The sequence below is a fragment of the Palaemon carinicauda genome, chromosome 11 (genome assembly GCF_036898095.1).
Source record: "Palaemon carinicauda isolate YSFRI2023 chromosome 11, ASM3689809v2, whole genome shotgun sequence".
Lineage (NCBI taxonomy): Eukaryota > Metazoa > Arthropoda > Malacostraca > Decapoda > Palaemonidae > Palaemon > Palaemon carinicauda.
This window is the reverse complement of record NC_090735.1, coordinates 87062653-87082228: the sequence shown is the minus strand read 5'-3', so window position 1 is coordinate 87082228 and position 19576 is coordinate 87062653.

Sequence of the window (19576 nt, the reverse complement as noted above, 5' to 3'; positions counted from 1 at the left end):
TGCTTTTAGCTCTAGGACGTTGATGTGGTGATGCTTTTCGGTCTCTGACCAGGTCCCGCTTGCTGTTTCCTCCCGCAGGTGGGCTCCCCACCCTAGGCTGGAGGCGTCCGTGAACAGGAGAAACTCGGGAGGACAGGACCCGAGGGGCATCCCCTTGAGGGAGTTCGACCGGCATCTCCAACATTTCAAGGCTGTTTCCGTGTGCGGAAGGACTGGGATCGATGTTTTCTGAGAGCCTGTCTGGGACCATAGAGCCTTGAGGTTCCATTGTACGGGTCTGAGTCGTAACTTCCCTTGGGGGACTAGCTTCTCTAATGAGACCAGATGGCCTATCAGCCTCTGCCAGTCTTTCGCTTTCCTGGGAAGCCCCGACAGGAACGGCTGAATGATCTTGACGAGGTTCTGTATCCTGTCTTCCGAGGGGAAGGCCTTCCCCTGCACGGTGTCCAACGTCATCCCCAAGTACCCCATTTTGTTGGACGGCGTTAGGTTCGATTTCTCCAGGTTGATAATGACTCCCAGACTCTTGCAGAAACGGAGGAGGTCCTTTCCTTGTTCTTCCAAGAGGGCCTTTGAACTGGAAAGGAGCAACCAGTCGTCCAGGTACCTGATGAGGCGGATACCTCATTCGTGAGCCCATACTGAGACTGTCGTGAAGACCCTCGTGAACACCTGAGGGGCCGTCGACAGTCCGAAGCAGAGGGTCCGGAACTGCAGGATCTGGGAGCCCCATTTTACCCGGAGGAACTTCCGACTCGACGGGTGGACTGGAATTTGGAAGTACGCATCCTTGAGGTCGACCGTCATCATAAAATCTTTCTCCCTCAAGGACATCAAGACGGATTTTGGGGTGTCCATCTTGAAGTCCGTCTTCTTGACGAACCTGTTGAGGGCCGACAGGTCTATCACCGGTCTCCACCCCCCCGTTGCTTTCTCCACCAGGAACAGGCGGCTGTAGAAGCCTGGCCCTGGGAGAAGGACTTCTTCCATGGCTCCCTTTTCCAACATGGAGGAAACTTCTTTTTGCAGGGTAGCCCTTTTCAACGGGTCCCTGGGAGCTAACCATTCTGTTTGGGTGGCTGGGATCAGAGGGGGTGAGTCCGCTATGAAGGGGATCCTGTAGCCTTCTTTCAGGACGGACACCGTCCAAGCATCCGCCCCATACGTTTTCCATGCTTGCCAATGGGGTCTGAGGCATCCCCCAACCCGAGGCTTGGGCGGGAGTAGGGGGCCTCTCCCTCTACCTTCTCCTAGAGGGGCGGCCTGATCTGCCCCTCTTCGAGGCGGAGTAACCCGACCTGAAGGAGTTGGCAGAAGTTGTAGTTCCCCTGCGGGAGGGCTGAGGAGATGATGACCAGGAAGAGGAGTGGGCGTCCCTCCTTGAAGAGCTGGGAACAGCTTGAGGGGTCACGGTCCTATCCGAGACTGACCTCTTATACGGAGGCCTCCTGGAGGATGACTGCTTAGGGACGTTGACTTCTCTCCTCTTGGACACCTTCTCCATCAGTTCTTCCAATTCCTTCAAAGGAAACAGGGACTCTCCTCCTAGGGGTAGGGTGCGAATCACTCGCGCCTGTCTGTCTGGGATTTTCCTTGCTACTCTGGAAAGCACTGTGTCCCTCTTCCGGAGGACCCAGTTGGCCGTCAGGGAGAGAGCCTGGTATGCCATAAATTTGAGCGCTTTCCCCCCGGAAGTGATAATGTCCGACAGGAGACTCTGTTGTTCCGGGTCGTCGGGGTCTGTGGAGGCCTGTACATTCACTAACGTGGAGGCCCACCAGTCCAGCCATGAAGAGACGTTAATCATGTCCCTCGACATCTCCTCCATCATGCCTGCTTCAGAGGCCGAGAAGGACACAGGGGCTGAGCTGGCCCTTTCGTCCGAGCCGCCTTGTCCTAGGACATCCACGGCTGAGTCCACTCTACAGGGGCCCAGGCGGCGTCCTTCTGGGATATAAATTTTGGCCTGTAGTTTCAGACCCTGGAGGAGTTTGGAGGAACTCTGGGACCTGGGGGCCTCCGCAGTGCTGGCCACCAAGTTATCGATGTACTCCTGGCCGAGTACTAGGTCTGGGGCGAGGGGCAGGGCCAGAGAGGACTTCGGAAGGACGTCCCGATGTGTGTACCTCAAGAGGCTCGACCTCCAGGTATTCACCTTCGGCGCCTCGGGTTCTGGAATCCCATGGGTCCTCCTGATGCGGGCTACCACCCTTTTGTAGGCGGAGTCCTCCGACGGGGAAACCTCGCCTCCGTCGACCGAGGTATCGGCTTGGCTGGGGGGAGCCGTGCTTGGGAGGTAGACTGGCCTCTCCCTACTAGGTCCCAGGGAGGCCGTCCCGCAACCGTAGGGCGCACCGTACACGGTCGGGTCTCGCCGTGTGGCGGGTGCCACCGACCCCGGGAGGCCTTTCGACTGGGCCAAGGCTCTGGACGCGGAGGACACGGTCCCGGTGGGAAGACCCGAACCCGGCAACCGGTCCTTCCCGCTCGACGTCCGACCCGGTTGGGCTGGTTCGGTCGGGCTGTCTTCTCGGAAGCGCGCTTCCTCCCGCCGGGTGGGGTGAACCGAAGGCCTCGAGGACTTGTGCCTGAGGGTGAGGTCCTTCTTGCGTGGCCGGTCGAGCGGTTCCAAGTTGTATGTAGGCAGTGACAACTTGGAGGCTCGATCACTGGACCGAGAGTCTGGCGAGCGGTGCTTCTTGGACTCTCCTGGGGGCACGTAGAACCATTCGCCGCCGCCGGGAGAGACCTCCCTCTTGTACCTACGGGAGTGAGAGCGTGGGCGCCTCCTACTGTGCCGCGACCTCGACCTAGAGCGAGAACGATCGCTATCGGTCCGCGCTCTCTTACGGTGCCGTCTCTCCCTGCGTTCTTCCTCGGAGGATGAGCCTTCTTCCGAAGAGTCCGAGGGTGCCACGTTCTTCCCGTAACGACTGCTAGAGTGATGCGCAGGGGAGGCCCTTCTCCGCCGACCGTCCGAGACAGGGTGCTGGAGAAAGTCCTCGGGAACTGCCGTGGATACCGAGGGTACTGAGACCACTCTGTCCCTACTAGAAGGCCATGGACCCAGGGATACGTCCATCCTCAGCACAGACCTCCCTGGAGTCTTCGGTAACTTCCAGCCGAAGGAGTCGCTACTCGGGCGACGAATTCTCGAGTGGTTCTCTTCTGGCGGGGGGGAACCCGACGCACCGGCCCACGAGGGCGGGGGGGAGACCGAGAACGCCACACTGCCCCATACCAGGTCTTCCGAGGAAGCGTGCTCCCCTGCCACGTGGCCCGATCCGCCCGAAACACTCGCGGCCCTTCCGTTTACTCCCGAGGGGCCAGCCCTTGGTTCCTCCGTCACACTGGGTTCACTTGGGAGGACACTATGGCTCACAATTACACTGGGGGCTTGCTGGCCACTCCTCTGCGAAGGAGACGGAGAGGCCGAGGCTTCGTCGGACCGATCACTGACCGACTGTAAGGAAGACACGCCATTCACTTTCTTTGGGGAACGCTTAGACGACTTCTTTTTCTTAGTACCATAACGTACCCACTGAATTCCGTCCCAACTCACGCACTCGGAACATGTGTCCGAGGAGGAACAAACTTTACCCCTGCACGTGGAACAAAGGGAATGCGGGTCCACCTCTGGTTTAGAGAGGAAAGCCCCACACGACTTTCCTGCTCTAGGACCAGGACAACGACGCACGTTCTCCATCGTTCGCACACGAAGGTCAACACTAACGAGTTACAGAAAACCCTGGATAACACAAGGGAAACGGACTGAGGACACTTTGCGAAAACGCACTATCGCAGAAAAAAACACAAGTCCGTACACTGGGAACACGTGGGAACACAACGCGCCAAAGGATCGAAAGATTTAAGCGAGAGAGTGAGATGCTTCGGATCTCACGACCAAGGACTTAATGATGTCCTGACCCGGGAAAAGCAGTGACCTGCCCTAATCCGGGCCGAAGGAATTATCCTGGCGGCGGGGGTAGTAACTATCGGGAGCAAAATAGGGGGGATAGCGCGGGAAATCTTGGTCGAGTTTGAGAGAGGATCAAGGACCCTCCGAAGAGGTAATTCGAGGTAAAGTATTCGTGTCGGAACAATATATATATATATATATATATATATATATATATATATATATATATATATATATATATATATATATATATATATATATATATATACATACATACATACATACATACATACATACATACATACATACATACATACATACATATATATATATATATATATATATATATATATATATATATATATATATATATATATATATATATATATATATATATATATATATATATATCTAAAGTAGGAAGATGTGATGTAGTTCTAAGGGAATAGTATGGGAAATATGTCTGGGTAATAAGCAAAGCTCTACCTCCAGTTTGTTTCTTCATTATGATCAGAGATAAATGTAAACAAAACATTGGTTGCCATTTTTTAACGTGCTTTTTAGCGTGTTTAGGAAACGCATGATATAAAATTGCCTTTAATATTTGTGCCTGTTTTAGTTTAGGATATTGTAGTACATGCATTAAGTGTTCTGTACATTAAAGGGTAGTTTGTTAACAGTACTACGTACAAGGGAAGGTTTTAAAAGTCTGAATATACATGTTGAATAAATAGGTAAATATGGTGTCACTACTTCGCAGATTTTCACCTATCGCGGCCGCGTCTGGAACCTATCTACCGCGATAAACGAGGGTTCACTGTATTATCATGAGTGAGAAAATTCATTATCGTGTTTGTGCGAATGATATTTGCAAGGTGAGGTTGCCGAAACTTTCGGTTGACCCTCACACTATCTGTATGGGTTGCAGGGGGTTTGAATGTGCTTTAGATAATAAGTGCAAGGAATGCGAGGTTTTAAGTGATAATGATTGGTTAGCTATGCAGCGCTATGTGCACAAACTTGAGATTGATAGAGTTAGAAGAGCTAAATCAAAGTCAAAGTCTGCTAGTGAGCCTAGCTTAGATTTATCTATTGACCCTTTGCTTGTAACCCCTTTGGAAGGTATTCCTTCCCCAAATGTAGTGACTCCTGGTTGGCCGTACGACAACGTACACCCTCTTCATCGGCACGCTGCCAGGAATTTCCTTCCCCCCTCTCCCGCCGTCAGGACGATACTGCCTCTCGTTCTCGGCGCCGTAACGATTCTGTTTCCCTTTCGAAACGCCTGGACGTTACTGCCTCGTTTCTTAGGAAACAGGATGAATGCAGTCGGCATTTTCAAGGCGACGGCAGCCTGCATCTTCAGGACGCTTCCGTTTCTCGTCATCGTGACGATACTGCCTCTCGTCATTGTGACGATACCGCTTCTCGTCATCGTGACGATACCGCCTCTCGCCGACTGGATGTTAGCGGCGTTCGGCGCCAGGATTCAAACAGCTCTCGCTGCCAGACTGCTGGCAGCCCAACTTTTCGGGATGTTATCCTTGAGCAGGACCTCGAAGATATTTCGGAAGAGGAAGAAAAACCTGCCGACTCTTCTAGCGATTACAAGGTTCTTTCTCGCTCTCTTTTGGAACTTTATGGGGAGGAATTTCAACCTTCGGCCCCTCGTTCTCCTCAGTCTCAATTTACCAGGAAGAAAGCTACTAAGTCTTCGGCCTTCATCAAAATGAAACTTTCAATTTCGGCCAGGAAAGCTCTCGCTAAAGTGGATGATTGGATGAAGGAACGGAGACAAGCTGTCAAGACCTCCTTTTCTTTTCCACCGTCCCGGCTCGCTTCCAAGGCCGGTATGTGGTATGAGACAGGGGAACCTTTGGGGTTAGGAGTGCCTTCCTCCTCCCAAGGTGACTTCTCGGCTCTTGTGGACTCGGCAAGAAGGCATGCTTTAAACTCTGCCTAGGTGATGTGGTCCATGTCGGAGCTTGATCACCTCGTCAAGGGAATTTTCAGGGTTTTCGAGGTTTTCAGCTTCCTGGACTGGTCTCTCGGGACTCTGGCCAGGAAGTCTGAACTCCTGGAGGACACGAAGGACCTGACGAGTATCATGTCCTGCATGGACAAAGCTCTAAGGGATGGAGCTAATGAATTGGCTTCCCTTTTCTCAGCAGGGGTCTTAAAGAAGAGGGCCCTTTTGTGCTCCTTCACCTCTAGATCTGTGACTGTTGCCCAGAAGTCGGAGCTACTTTACGCCCCTTTTTCACGTCATCTTTTTCCTGAAGCTCTGGTCAGAGATATCTCCCTTTCTCTGGCTCAGAAGGCTACTCAGGACCTTTTGTCTCGGTCGGCTAGAAAGACCTTACTTGTTGCTCCTGCTCCTCTGAAGAAGGAGGAGAAGAAGTTTCAACAGCCCTTTCGGGGCAGGATCTCCTCGAGAGCGGATTTTAGGGGGGGAAGACAAGAGTCAGGGCCAAGGACCAGCAGGGGTGCGTTTAGGCCCCGGTCCAAAAAATGAGATGGAAGTCCTCCAGACACCAGTAGGGGCAAGACTGTCTCGTTTTTGGCAGTCTTGGGAAAGGAGAGGGGCGGACACCTGGTCCCTCTCAGTCGTCAAGGAAGGTTACAAGATCCCCTTTTTAAAGAAACCACCTCTCTCAGACTCTCCCCTGGCCTTAGTGGCTCAGTACACCGACGCGGGGAAACGAGAGGCTCTTCTGGAGCTAGTCGACCAGATGTTGGTCAAGGGAGCAATAGAGCCAGTTCAAGACCTCGCCTCCCCCGGCTTTTACAATCGCCTGTTTCTGGTTCCCAAGAACTCGGGTGGATGGAGACCAGTCCTAGATGTCAGCTCTCTGAACGCCTTCGTGGAGAAAACAAAGTTCTCCATGGAGACGACTTAGTCAGTGCTGGATGCAGTTCGTCCAGGAGACTGGATGGTTTCTCTCGACCTGCAGGACGCTTATTTTCATGTCCCCATTCATCCGTCTTCGAGGAGATATCTGAGGTTTGTGTTCCAGGGCAAGTGCTTCCAGTTCAGGGCACTTTGCTTCGGTCTCAGCACAGCTCCCCAAGTTTTCACCAGACTTATGGCGAATGTGGCAGGCTGGTTACACCAGGAGGGGATAAGGGTCTCCTTCTATCTAGACGACTGGCTGATCCGGTCACAGTCGAAAGAGAAATGTCTGGAGGACCTAATGAAAACTTATACGATCACTCAGGACCTGGGACTCATCGTCAACTGGGGGAAGTCTCAGACCAAGCCGAATCAGACTATTCTCTATTTGGGGATAGTTCTGAATTCAGTTCTTTTTCAGGCTTCTCCCTCCCAGGAGAGGCAGACCAGGTGCCTGGACAAAGTCAAAGACTTTTTGAGGAAGCAGGAATGCTCAGCGAAGGAGTGGATGAGTCTGCTGGGAACTCTATCCTCCCAGGAGCAGTTTGTCACTTTGGGGAGACTGCACCTAAGGCCTCTGCAACACTTCCTCGCAAAGGTTTGGAACAGAAAGATCCAGGACACTTTTTCTTTTCCCATTCCGACAGAGATCAAGGATCTTTTAATGTGGTGGCTGGACCCAGCTCTGTTGGGAAAAGGGATCTCCTTGTTCAAGAAGAACCCCGACCTAGTGTTATTCTCAGACGCGTCCGAGTCAGGCTGGGGAGCAACACTAGGGAACAAAGAGGTCTCAGGTATTTGGGAAGGGAGTCAGGTCAGTTGGCATATCAACAGGAAGGAATTGATGGCCTTTTTGTTAGGGCTCAATGCCTTCAAAACCTCGGTGTCGGGAAAGACTGTGGAGATCAATTACGACAACACCACAGCTCTCGCGTACATAAGGAAGCAAGGGGGAACTCACTCCCTCTCCCTGTTCTCAACTGCGAGAGAGCTTCTCCTCTGGGCGAACGAGAACGAGACCCAGCTGTTGACAAGGTTTGTTCAAGGGCAGAGAAACATCAGGGCAGACATGCTCAGCAGGAGGGGACAGGTCCTTCCTACAGAGTGGACTCTCAACCCGCATGTCTGTCGGAGCCTCTGGAAGTTGTGGGGCAGACCAGTAATAGACCTTTTCGCCTCCGGTCTAAACAAGAGGATCCCCAACTACTGCTCCCTAGTCCCGGACGAGGAAGCTGTTGCAGTGGACGCCTTCTTGATGGATTGGACGGGGCTGGACATGTATGCCTTTCCCCCATTCAAGATCATCAATCTGGTTGTCAGGAAGTTCGCTCTCCTCGATTCGGGACGAATGACCCTAGTGGCTCCATTCTGGCCTGCGAGGGAATGGTTCACCGAAGTGGTAGGGTTACTGATGGACTTTCCAAGAAGACTCCCGGCAAGTCCAGATCTTCTCAGACAACCCCACTTCGAGAGATTTCACCAAAACCCCCTCGCTCTCAATCTGACTGCCTTCAGACTGTCGAGAAGCTCATTAGATCTCGAGGCTTTTCGGCACAAGCGGCGAAAGCTATTGCCAGGGCAAGGAGGATCTCTTCACAAAGAGTCTACCAGTCAAAGTGGGAGACCTTTAGAGCTTGGTGCAGGAGGCGCAAGGTTTCCTCGTCCTCTACCTCTGAGCCAGATTGCAGACTTTCTTTTGTACCTCAGGCAGGATGCTAAGCTGGCTGTATCTACCATTAAAGGATACAGGGGCATGCTCTCAACCGTCTTTAGGCATAGAGGCTTAGAGTTATCTCAGAATAAGGACTTGCAGGACCTCATTAGGTCTTTTGAGACAACGAAGCAGGTGCACTTAAGACCCCCTTCTTGGAACCTGGTTGTGGTGCTTAAGTTTTTGTGCTCCAGGAAGTTTGAGCCTATCTCGCAAGCTTCTCTGCGAGATGTGACTAAGAAAACCCTCTTCCTTTTGTCTCTAGCGACTGCCAGGAGGATCAGCGAGGTCCAGGCAATCGAGAAGCGTGTAGGCTTCACCCTAAATGGAGCGGTTTGTTCCTTGAGGTTCGACTTTTTCGCCAAGAATGAGAACCCTTCGAAACCCTGGCCTAGGACTTTTGAAGTCCCTAACCTCACGAATCTAGTAGGTCAGGAACAGGAAAGCCTCCTCTGCCCAGTTAGGGCTCTCAAGGCTTATTTGGCCCACACTAAGAGCGTGAGGGGTGCTTCCAACTCCTTATGGTGTTCAGTGAAGGATCCTCAAAAACCCCTGTCAAAGAACGCTTTGTCCTTTTTCCTGAGGGAAACTATTAGGGAAGCCCACCTCTTTTGTGAGGAAGAAAACTTCGCCCTGTTAAAAGTACGGGCTCACGAAGTAAGGGCCATTGCTGCTTCGCTGGCATACCGGAAAAATATGTCAGTTAAGCAGATCATGGACGCAACGTTCTGGAGGAGCAACTCTGTCTTCGCTTCTCATTACCTCAGAGAGGTAAGAGTGGACTATGACAAGTGTTATACCTTGGGCCCATACGTAGCTGCGGCTTCTGTATTAGGCAAAGGAGTTACTACCCCCTCTCAACCTTAGTTTATGTGCTTGTATATGGGTTTGTGTTTTTTATGGTTGTCTGAGGTCCTCGTCCTGTGGTACGGTTCCCTCAGTCCAGATAGATAGTTTATATCTATTTCTGCAAGGTTAGATGGTTAGCTTTAGTAAGGTTGCAGGTTTTTTATATGGGAAGGTAGTTTTCTGAAGTCTAGTCAAGTTGTTGGTCCTACCCCTTTGACAGACTCGATTGAGTTGTTTGCAGCGTAGCAAGTCTACTCCTGGCTGAACGCTCCTAAGGGAAAGCGACTCTAGAGGCAGTTACCTTTGAAGTCAGCTACCTTAGCAGGTAAGGAATCAAGGTGTTTGTTCTCCTACAACTCTTTTGTTGTTTCCCCAACTATGTTTTTTCTGTCTGTTTCCCTCCTCCAAATGTGTGAATCAGCTATATATATATATAACTGCCAGGTAAGTTCTATTCATAAAAATGGAGTTTTTATGATAAAACAAAGTTTTATGAATACTTACCTGGCAGTTATATATATATTTTAAAGCCCACCCACCTCCCCTCAGGAGACAGGTCGGGCAAAGATAATCTGAGGAACAGAAAATGGGAATGCTTCCAAGTACCACCCTGTAAGGGTTGTTAACCATCTAACCACACAACCACCACAAGGAGGTTGCCGCGATTTTCGATTAAATTCTGCCGCAGTCAGAGACTCAGCTATATATATATAACTGCCAGGTAAGTATTCATAAAACTTTGTTTTATCATAAAAACTTCATACTTCACCAAAAAGCAGACTGGTACACCGAGCAGGAAAAGCGAAGAAAAACTCTTAATGACGGACCAACGTGTTGTCGATCCGGCCGACAGAGATGAACTGAAGAACAGAAAACGGGAATGATTCCTCCTACCACCCTTTAACGGGTGTTACCATCCAACCACCACAAGGCGGTTGACACGTTTAGAAAAATTCTGCCGAAATAGAGATTATTAACTATGTATATATAACTGCCAGGTAAATTCTATTCATAAAATTAAATGTTTTTAGCGTGCGCAGCTCAACATTACCGCTTGCCAGTAAAAGTTTGTGACCTGGGAAGGAGGTCCGGGGGCTTGCCCCTCGCTAGGGATTGTGACCTGGGAAGGGGGGTATTATTTTACTGTATTACAGGGCAATGTAACCTAGGAAAAAGACTACTTTTTCTTATAGAAAAAATTACGCTCTCTTCGAAAATGACACTCGGTCCCGTCACAAATGAATAGTTTCAGAAATATATATATCTATATCCTAAGATAATGGGGGACACCCAGTGGGAACTCGGGGTTTTGGGTGGGGAAAACATACTGGGGAAACGATATATAAACGTAAAACAAGCCTTTTCTTCTCTATACATTACAAAACAGTATAACTGGATAAACTTTAGAGGTGCCATTGCAAAGGTTATGTCTCATGAAAAAATACAGTTACCAGAGCTGCCAACGTGTGATGTAGATCAAATATTAGTGTATCATGCTAACATTAGCAGTGTTTTTCATTTAATTTTTCTCATTCTACTTGCCAGTTGTAGTCACTCCCGTTCGTTCGTTTGTACATAGCAGGTTTCGACGTTTTGCGCAAAAGCCCCGCCTCCCTGCGCAAAGACTGTTCCTCCACCAATAGAATTTCTTCTTCTCTAATCGTGAAATGTAACTATTCGTCTTCTCCACCAACTCTGTTCAAGTCTATTACTTGATTAGTTATGTAATACCCTCGTATAAATAGTACGTTTGACCCCAGTATTAATCGTTTTATTATCCGATACCTTATAAAATGTTATTTTCATTAGTAAAATAAATTTTTTAATATACTTACCCGATGATCATGTAGCTGTCAACTCTGTTGCCCGACAGAAATCTACGGTCGGGATACGCCAGCGATCGCTATACAGGTGGGGGTGTACACAACAGCGCCATCTGTGAGTAGGTACTCAAGTACTTCTTGTCAACAAGAACTCAATTTTCTCCTCGGTCCACTGGTTCTCTATGGGGAGGAAGGGCGGGTCCTTAAATTCATGATCATCGGGTAAGTATATTCAAAAATTTATTTTACTAATGAAAATAACATTTTTCAATATTAATCTTACCCGATGATCATGTAGCTGATTCACACCCAGGGTGGTGGGTGGAGACCAGCATACATGTTAACAAAGAAGCTAAGTATCCCGTATCTTATTTTAGCCGTTATTCAAAATAACAAACATAAAATAAATAAGTACCTGGTAAGGAAGTCGACTTGAACCATTTCTCTGCCTTTTTAAGTACGTCTTCCTTACTGAGCCTAGCGATCCTCTTAGGATGCTGAGCGACTCCTAGGTGCTGAAGTATGAAGGGCTGCAACCCATACTAAAGGACCTCATCACAATCTCTAATCTAGGCGCTTCTCAAGAAAGAATTTGACCACCCGCCAAATCAACCAGGATGCGGAAGGCTTCTTAGCCTTCCGGACAACCCAGAAATATTTCAAGAGAAAGATTAAAAAGGTTCTGGAATTAGGGAATTGTAGTGGTGGAGCCCCCACCACTACTGCACTCATTGCTACGAATGGTCCCAGAGTGTAGCAGTTCTCGTAAAGAGACTGGACATTCTTAAGATAAAAGACGCGAACACTGATTAGCTTTTCCAAAAGGTTGCGTCGAAAATATTTTGCAGAGATCTATTTTATTAAAAGGTCACGGAAGTTGTGATAGCTCTAACTTCGTGTGTCCTTACCTTCAGCCAAGCTTGGTCTTCCTCATTCAGAAGGGAATGAGCTTCTCGTATTAACAGTCTGAAAATAATAGGATAAAGAATTCTCTGACATAGGCAAAGATGAATTCTTAACTGAACACCATAAAGCTTCAGACGGGCCTCGTAAAGGTTTTTAAAATAGAACTTAAGAGCTCTTACAGGACATAATACTCTTTCTAGTTCATTTCCAACCATACGATAAGTTTGGAATAACGAACGATATTGGTCAAGGCCGAGAAGGCAGCTCGTGTTTGGCTAGAAAACCAAGATGTAGAACATGTAGCCGTTTCGGATGAAAATCCGATGTTCTTGCTGAAGGCATGAATCTCACTGACTCTTTTAGCTGTGGTTAAGCATATCAGGAAAAGAGTCTTAAAGGTGAGATCTTTCAGGGAGGCTGATTGAAGTGGTTCGAACCTGTCTAACATAAGGAATCTTAGAACCACGTCTAAATTCCAACCAGGTGTAACCAAACGACGCTCCTTCGTAGTCTCAAAAGACTTAAGGAGGTCCTGTAGATCTTTATTGTTGGAAAGATCTAAGCCTCTGTGACGGAAGACTGATGCCAACATGCTTCTGTAACCCTTGAAAGTGGGAGCTGAAAGAGATCGCTCTTTCCTCAGATATAAGAGGAAGTCAGCTATTTGAGTTACAGAGGTACTGGTCGAGGATACGGATACTGACTTGCACCAGTTTAGGAAGATTTCCCACTTCGATTGGTAGACTCTAAGGGTGGATGTTCTCCTTGCTCTAACAATCGCTCTGGTTGCCTCCTTCGAAAAAACCTCTAGTTCTCGAGAGTCTTTCGATACTCTGAAGGCAGTGAGACGAAGAGCGTGGAGGCCTTGGAGTACCTTCTTACGCGTGGCAGACGTAGCAGGTCCACCCTTAGGGGAAGAGTTCTGGGAACGTCTACTAGCCATCGAAGTACCTCGGTAAGTTATTCTCTCGCGGGCCAGAGGGAAGCAACTAGTGTCAACTTTGTCCCATCGTGAGAGGCGAACTTCTGCAGTACCTTGTTGACAATCTAGAACGGAGGGAATGCATATACAGTGATACCTCGGTAGTCGAACGACTCTATACTCGAACAATTCGGAGTTCGACCAAAATTTTCGAGAAATTTTTGCTGCGGTGCTCGACCAAAAATTCGGTACTCGACCAGCCGAACACGTGACGACCGCATGGGCTTTGTGATGATCGCGCCATCTCGGCCACTCTCGCTTGTTCGGGAAGCATCAGTTCTCTCGAGAGCGTCACTCAGACAACGCGCGATCAGCATTCGTTGTGATTTAGTGATTTTCAGTGCTTTTAATTGCTTTTTTAGCTTTCATAATGAGTCCCAAGAAAGTAATGAGTGTTAAGGGGAAGGAGAAGAGGAAAACAGTGCGAACAACGATCGAGTTGAAGAAGGAAATTATAGCGAAATATGAGAATGGTGTACGAGTGTCCGATTTAGCGGTAGAATACGGAATGGCGAAGTCGACCATTTCTACGTTTTTAAAGCATAAAGAAATGATTAAGAAGGCGAATGTTGCAACGGGAGTTACGGCGGTAACTAAGCAAAGGCCACAAGTGATTGAGGAGATGGAAAAGTTGCTTTTAATATTTATTAAAGAAAAACAGTTGGCCGGGGAAAGTGTTAATGAAGCGTTCATTTGTGAAAAAGCGTTGCATATCTATGAAGAATTAGTGAAGAAAAGTCCGAGTACCAGTGAAAGTGATTCATTTACATTTAAAGCGAGCAGGGGTTGGTTTGAAAAGTTTCGTAATAGAACAGGTATTCATCGTGTTACTAGGCATGGGGAGGCAGCTAGTTCGGATCAAATTGTAGCCGATAAATACGTGGGGGAATTCGATCGGTACATAAATGAACAAAATTTGATCGCACAACAAGTCTTTAATTGTGATGAGACTGGGTTATTTTGGAAGAAAATGCCAGCCAATACGTACATTACCAAGGACGAGACGAAGATGCCAGGTCACAAGCCAATGAAAGATAGGCTAACATTGTTGCTGTGTGCAAATGCAAGTGGCGATTGCAAGATCAAACCCTTGTTAGTGTACCACTCGGACAACCCCCGGGTGTTCAAACGAAATAATATTTGTAAAAGTGCACTACCAGTTATGTGGCGCTCGAACACTAAATCTTGGGTCACAAGACAATTCTTTACTGAGTGGATAAACGAAGTGTTTGCCCCCCAGGTTAAGGCTTACCTCATTGAAAAGAGCTTGCCAATGAAATGTCTTCTGGTTATGGACAATGCTCCTGCACATCCTCCAGGTCTCGAGGATGACTTGAAAGAAGAATACAGCTTTATCAAAATCAAATTCTTGCCCCCCAATACTACTCCCATACTCCAGCCCATGGACCAACAGGTCATTTCAAACTTCAAAAAACTCTATACCAAGGCCCTTTTCAGAAAGTGTTTTGAAGTGACCAGTGACACGAAGTTGACCCTAAAGGAATTCTGGAAGGAACACTTCAGCATCCTCAACTCTGTTAACATGATTGACCAAGCTTGGCGAGGTGTGACCTATAGGACATTGAACTCTGCCTGGCGTAAGCTGTGGCCATCATGTGTCACAGAGAGGGAGTTTGAAGGTTTCCAACCAGAGGCGGGTCCAAGCACTGCTACCCCTGTAATTTCTGATGACACTGATGTCGTTGAGGAAATTGTTGTCATGGGCAGGAGTTTGGGGCTTGAGGTCGACAAGGATGATATTGATGAGCTTGTAGAAAGCCATTCTACCGAGTTGACTGTGGAGGAATTGTTGCACCTGCAACAACAACAGCAGCAGGATCTGATTGTGGAGCAGGAATCTTCAGAAGAGGATGAGGTAAGGGAGGATGTTCCAAGTTCTCTCATCAATGAAATTTGTTCCAAGTGGGCAGATGTGCAGGCTTTTGCTGAAAAATACCACCCAGAAATTGCAGTAGCAAACCGGGCAGTGCATATGTTTAATGATAGTGTCATGTATCATTTTCGAAGAATACTGCAGAGGAGGAAGAAACAATTAACAATAGACCAGTTTTTCACAAAAGAAAAGAAAGCTGCTACATCAAAGCCTGTTTCTCCTCCAAAGAAGAGACAAAGAAGAGAAGAAACCCCTGAAATAGATCTGCCCACCCTTTCATTGGAGAGAGAAACAACTCCTGAAGGAGAACTACCCCGCCACATCATGGAAGGGGACTCTCCTTCCAAGCAGTAACCTCCCCCTTCCATCCTCTCCACATCCATCCCTGTATGCCATCGAACCGCTGCTCAAAGGTATGTTCACTACAGTACAGAAAATGGTTTAAAATTGTTTTATTTTAGTACAGTAAATGGTTTAAAATTGTTTTATAGGATTTTCTGACCAATTTCATACACATTTAGATAATTATTGTTGTTTAGGTACACGTTTTATTAATATTTTGGGCCTGTTCGAGTGCTTGGGAACGGAATAGAATATATACCATTATTTCTTATGGGGAAAAAAAATTCGGTACTCGAACAAATCGGAGGTCGAACACGGATCTCGAACGGATTATGGTCGAGTACCGAGGTATCACTGTAGATCTAGATGAGACTAATCTAGTAGAAAGGCATCTAAAAGAACCACTGCTGGGTCCGGGATAGGTGAGCAAAGTATTGAGAGCCTCTTGGACATAGAGGTTGCGAAGAGATCTATGGTTGGCTGGCCCCAGGTGACCCAAAGTCTCTTGCATACATTTCTGTGGAGGGTCCAATATGTTGGAATTATTGTCCCTTCCTACTGAGACAAACTGCTAAGACATTCAAGTTGCCTTGGAAGAAATTTGTTACTAGTGAAAAGTCTAGACCTGTTGAACAGGAGAGGAGGTCACTAGCGAACTCGCACCATGTCAGAGAGTAGGTCCCTCCATGCTAGGAGATGAACATCAAAGCAGGGAGTTGTCCGTGTTGACCTCCATTACTTTGTCTTGAAGGAGAGACCTGAAGCTTTTCCAGGTCAGACGTACTGCCAGAAGCTTCTTGCAGTTAAAATGCATTGTCCTTTGACTCGAGTTCCATAATCCCGAGCATTCCCTACCGCCTAAGGTCGCACCCCAGCCTACGTCCGATGCGACTGAGAAGAGAACGTGGTTGGGAGTCTGAACAGTCAGGGGAAGACCCTATAAAAGGTTGATAAAGTCCTTTCCTCAGGTTAGACCAGACTTATTTTCCGGAAACCGGGATCGAGACCGCTTCTAGCGTCTTGTCCTTTTCCAGTGAAGAGCTAGATGAAACCGAAGAGGACGGAGGTGTAGTCTTCCAAGTGACACCAATTGAACCACGGATGACAGTGTCCTAACCAGACTCATCCACAGCCTGACAGGGCCGTATTCCTTCTTCAGCATCTTCTGGATGGATAGCAGGGCTGGGGATTGATCTTCTTGTTCAGCCATGTCCTCATCAGAGGGTTCCTCATCCGAAACTGATGAGGAAACGGCAACGTCTGACTCGCTGAATCCGGTCGCACTGATGGATGTGTGACGGAGCCGGACACAAGATCATGGTACTGCTGCACAGTCTGTGAACTGTCAACCATGGGGATGCGAGGAAGTACAGCGACAACCCGAAACTGTCTAGACTGTCTGGGTAGTACAGACAACCCCTTATCGGGTTACTGAGGTTGCCGCACTGCGTCACAACAAGTCACCTCTGCTGGTTGTTGAACGTCTTCCCAGTGACACACTGAACGTCCACAACCACCTCCGAGAGTAGCTTAACGTCAACGTGCGACTGGCAACCCACACTGGGTCGCACCGGTGGAGGAACCATCTCAACTGGCGGACGTGAGTAGGATACCTCAGCATCAACAGGGCGTACAACCAACCGGTAGGAAGGTCGTTGGCAAGAAGGTTCTTCTCCGTAAAAAATCCTCTATCAAGGACTAAGCTTGGACTGCATGTCTTGCAACAAAGCCCAAGGTCTATGGGAGCAGGTGTGGCAACAGACGGGGTTAGCGACTGAAGCGGAACCATTTACCCTCCCTGGAAGCATGTTATGCTTAAATTAAAGTCCATAGGAGGCTAAGCAGCTTAAGGCTCCTCTCCAAATGACAGAGTCCTCAAGGGAATATCAGAAGGAGGGAGAACAGCACTTTCTCATCTACAGGAACCATATCCGAGAAAAGCTAGGTTCTCTCAGTGAGGGTTTCACTGGTGCAAAAGCAGCAGACCAGAAGGCAACGTTATGAAACTGCTTGACAGTCTGTGAACTGTCAAAAACTGAACTGTCAACCACAACAGGAGCGTGAGGACATACAGCACTGGTGTATAAGTAGCAGACCAGAAGGCAACGTCATGTAACTGTTTGACAGTCTGTGAGTTGGCAACAACCAAAGTTGTGTGGGGAAGCCTCAACTCCTGACTGACTAGTTAGCTGCGGGCGAGTGGCGGTAACCACAGTGTGTTGCGGAGGCTGACACACCGTGTCAAAACACGGCAGCTTGTGGTAGCTCACGCACGGCAACGGAGTGCTCTGTGTGTGGGAGTCATCATACATCTGGCAAGATTGACTGTGCATGGGTGGAGGAGCTCTCACAACAAGAGTGTGAGAGCAGGAAGCCATGCCGGGCGCACAACCGTGGGAGGTGTAGGCCCACAGGTGCATCGTCAACCTTCTCCGCAGTCGGAGTGTGGGAGCTGGCAACAACAAAAGCAGAGTGCTGGTGCGTGGGAGGGGCTGCGGTGGGTTGCGGAGCATGCTGAATGGTATGCGGAGCATGCTGTATGGTATGCGGAGCATGCCGCATGGGTTGCGGAGAATGCCGCATAGAGCTGGAACCCGGCAGCTCTACAGCACCTTCCCACTGCTGATGCGGTAGCTCACGCATGTCAACGGATGGTGCAGCAAGAACATGCGTCTGGCAGGGTGGACTGCGCATCGGAGGTGGAGCTCTCACAGGTGGAGTGTGGGAGCAGGCAGCCGCAGTATCTGCTGAGCGCACAACCTCGGCGGGTTGTAGGTTAACAGGTGCATTGTCAACCTTCCAGCACGATACTCCTGCATGAAGGAGCAAGCTGAGACTGTATAGTCTGCAGCATGGACCACTAGGGTCTATGAAAGACAACAACAAACGGAGCTACTGTCCGTTGTGACTGAGGGTCTAAAACAGCTGGTGGGGCAACAGACGGAGTTACTGATTGTTGCGGTACCACCTTGCCTCTCTTGGGAGGTGTGCAGTCGTCGGATGACTGGAGCGAGTCCGAACTGACCCAGTGGCTACACCTAGGCCGTTGGACTTGCGCGGAAGGGACCGACTTGCACTTAAAAGCTGCAAGATTTGGTCCATGGTTTCTGCGAGAAACCTCTTCCGCAGACGAGGAATAAATGGGCTCTCTCGTCTTTGTGTGGGTGGGGTGATCACGTCGGCAACGTGTGTAGATACACCCGAAACCACGGAGGGAAATGTCTGTTCGTCAATCAAGACCTGTGGAACCCATAAGTCCTTCGACATTACTTCTCCCCTGGGCTTGGGAGCTTGTAAGAGGTATCGGACAAGGTGAACAACTGGCACGAACAAACGAACCCTCGAACGCAACACTGTAACACTTTGCGCATATCACTTTATCACTTTTGATTTTCTGTTTGCACTTATTTCACTGAACTCGAAACTTTAAGTGATTTGTACCTGAAACACGCAATCCTATCCTTCATTAAAAGGTAGTAATTGCGAAAACAGTTTTACAATGTAACAGAAAAACATAATGAAAGATAAAGAATTCAGTGGCTGGAAAAGACTAAACACTAGATCAAATAAACTACGTTTAAAATCTCTCACCGCATAAAGCCTGGGAACAAGAATAAAACTCTAGAAACGTTTTACCTTCTTCCCCTACAGCGACTAGGGAGAAGAGTAAAAAAAAAACGAGAACAACGTTACCCGCTTGAACGAAACGTTTATCCTCCTCTCTCTCCCTCCGTCTCTATCTCTCTCTCTCTCTCTCTTGACTTAGAACCTGAGAGATGAGCCCAATTATATATCGTTAAAACATATTATTTGTTAAAGGAAAAAAACTGAAAGGTTTCCCAAATAAAAAGTTCCTTATTAGAATTAAAACCATTTAAGCTAAGAAAGAATGAACGAAACGCTAGAATCGGTTTACTCTTACTGCAACGTGAAACCGTGAAATACTCTCTCTCTATCGTAACGATAGAGCGCATGTTGAACGTTCTGAACGTCAACAACTGCGGAGACTAAACTAAACGTTAGTTCATCTTTGAAAACAGTACGAGACTATCAAAGAAATTCTTTCAAAAACATCAAAATTAAAATAGCATAAATTCTTAACAGGAAATACGATATGACGGGCTCAATGTTAATTAACTTCGGTTCCAAGTAAGGACCGCCTACTATTAGGAAAGGTCGCATATAAACAAACAAAAATTAAGTTTTATAAGTTTATAATAAATGGAAAGTTAATCGAAGAGGCCTATAAATGGCGGA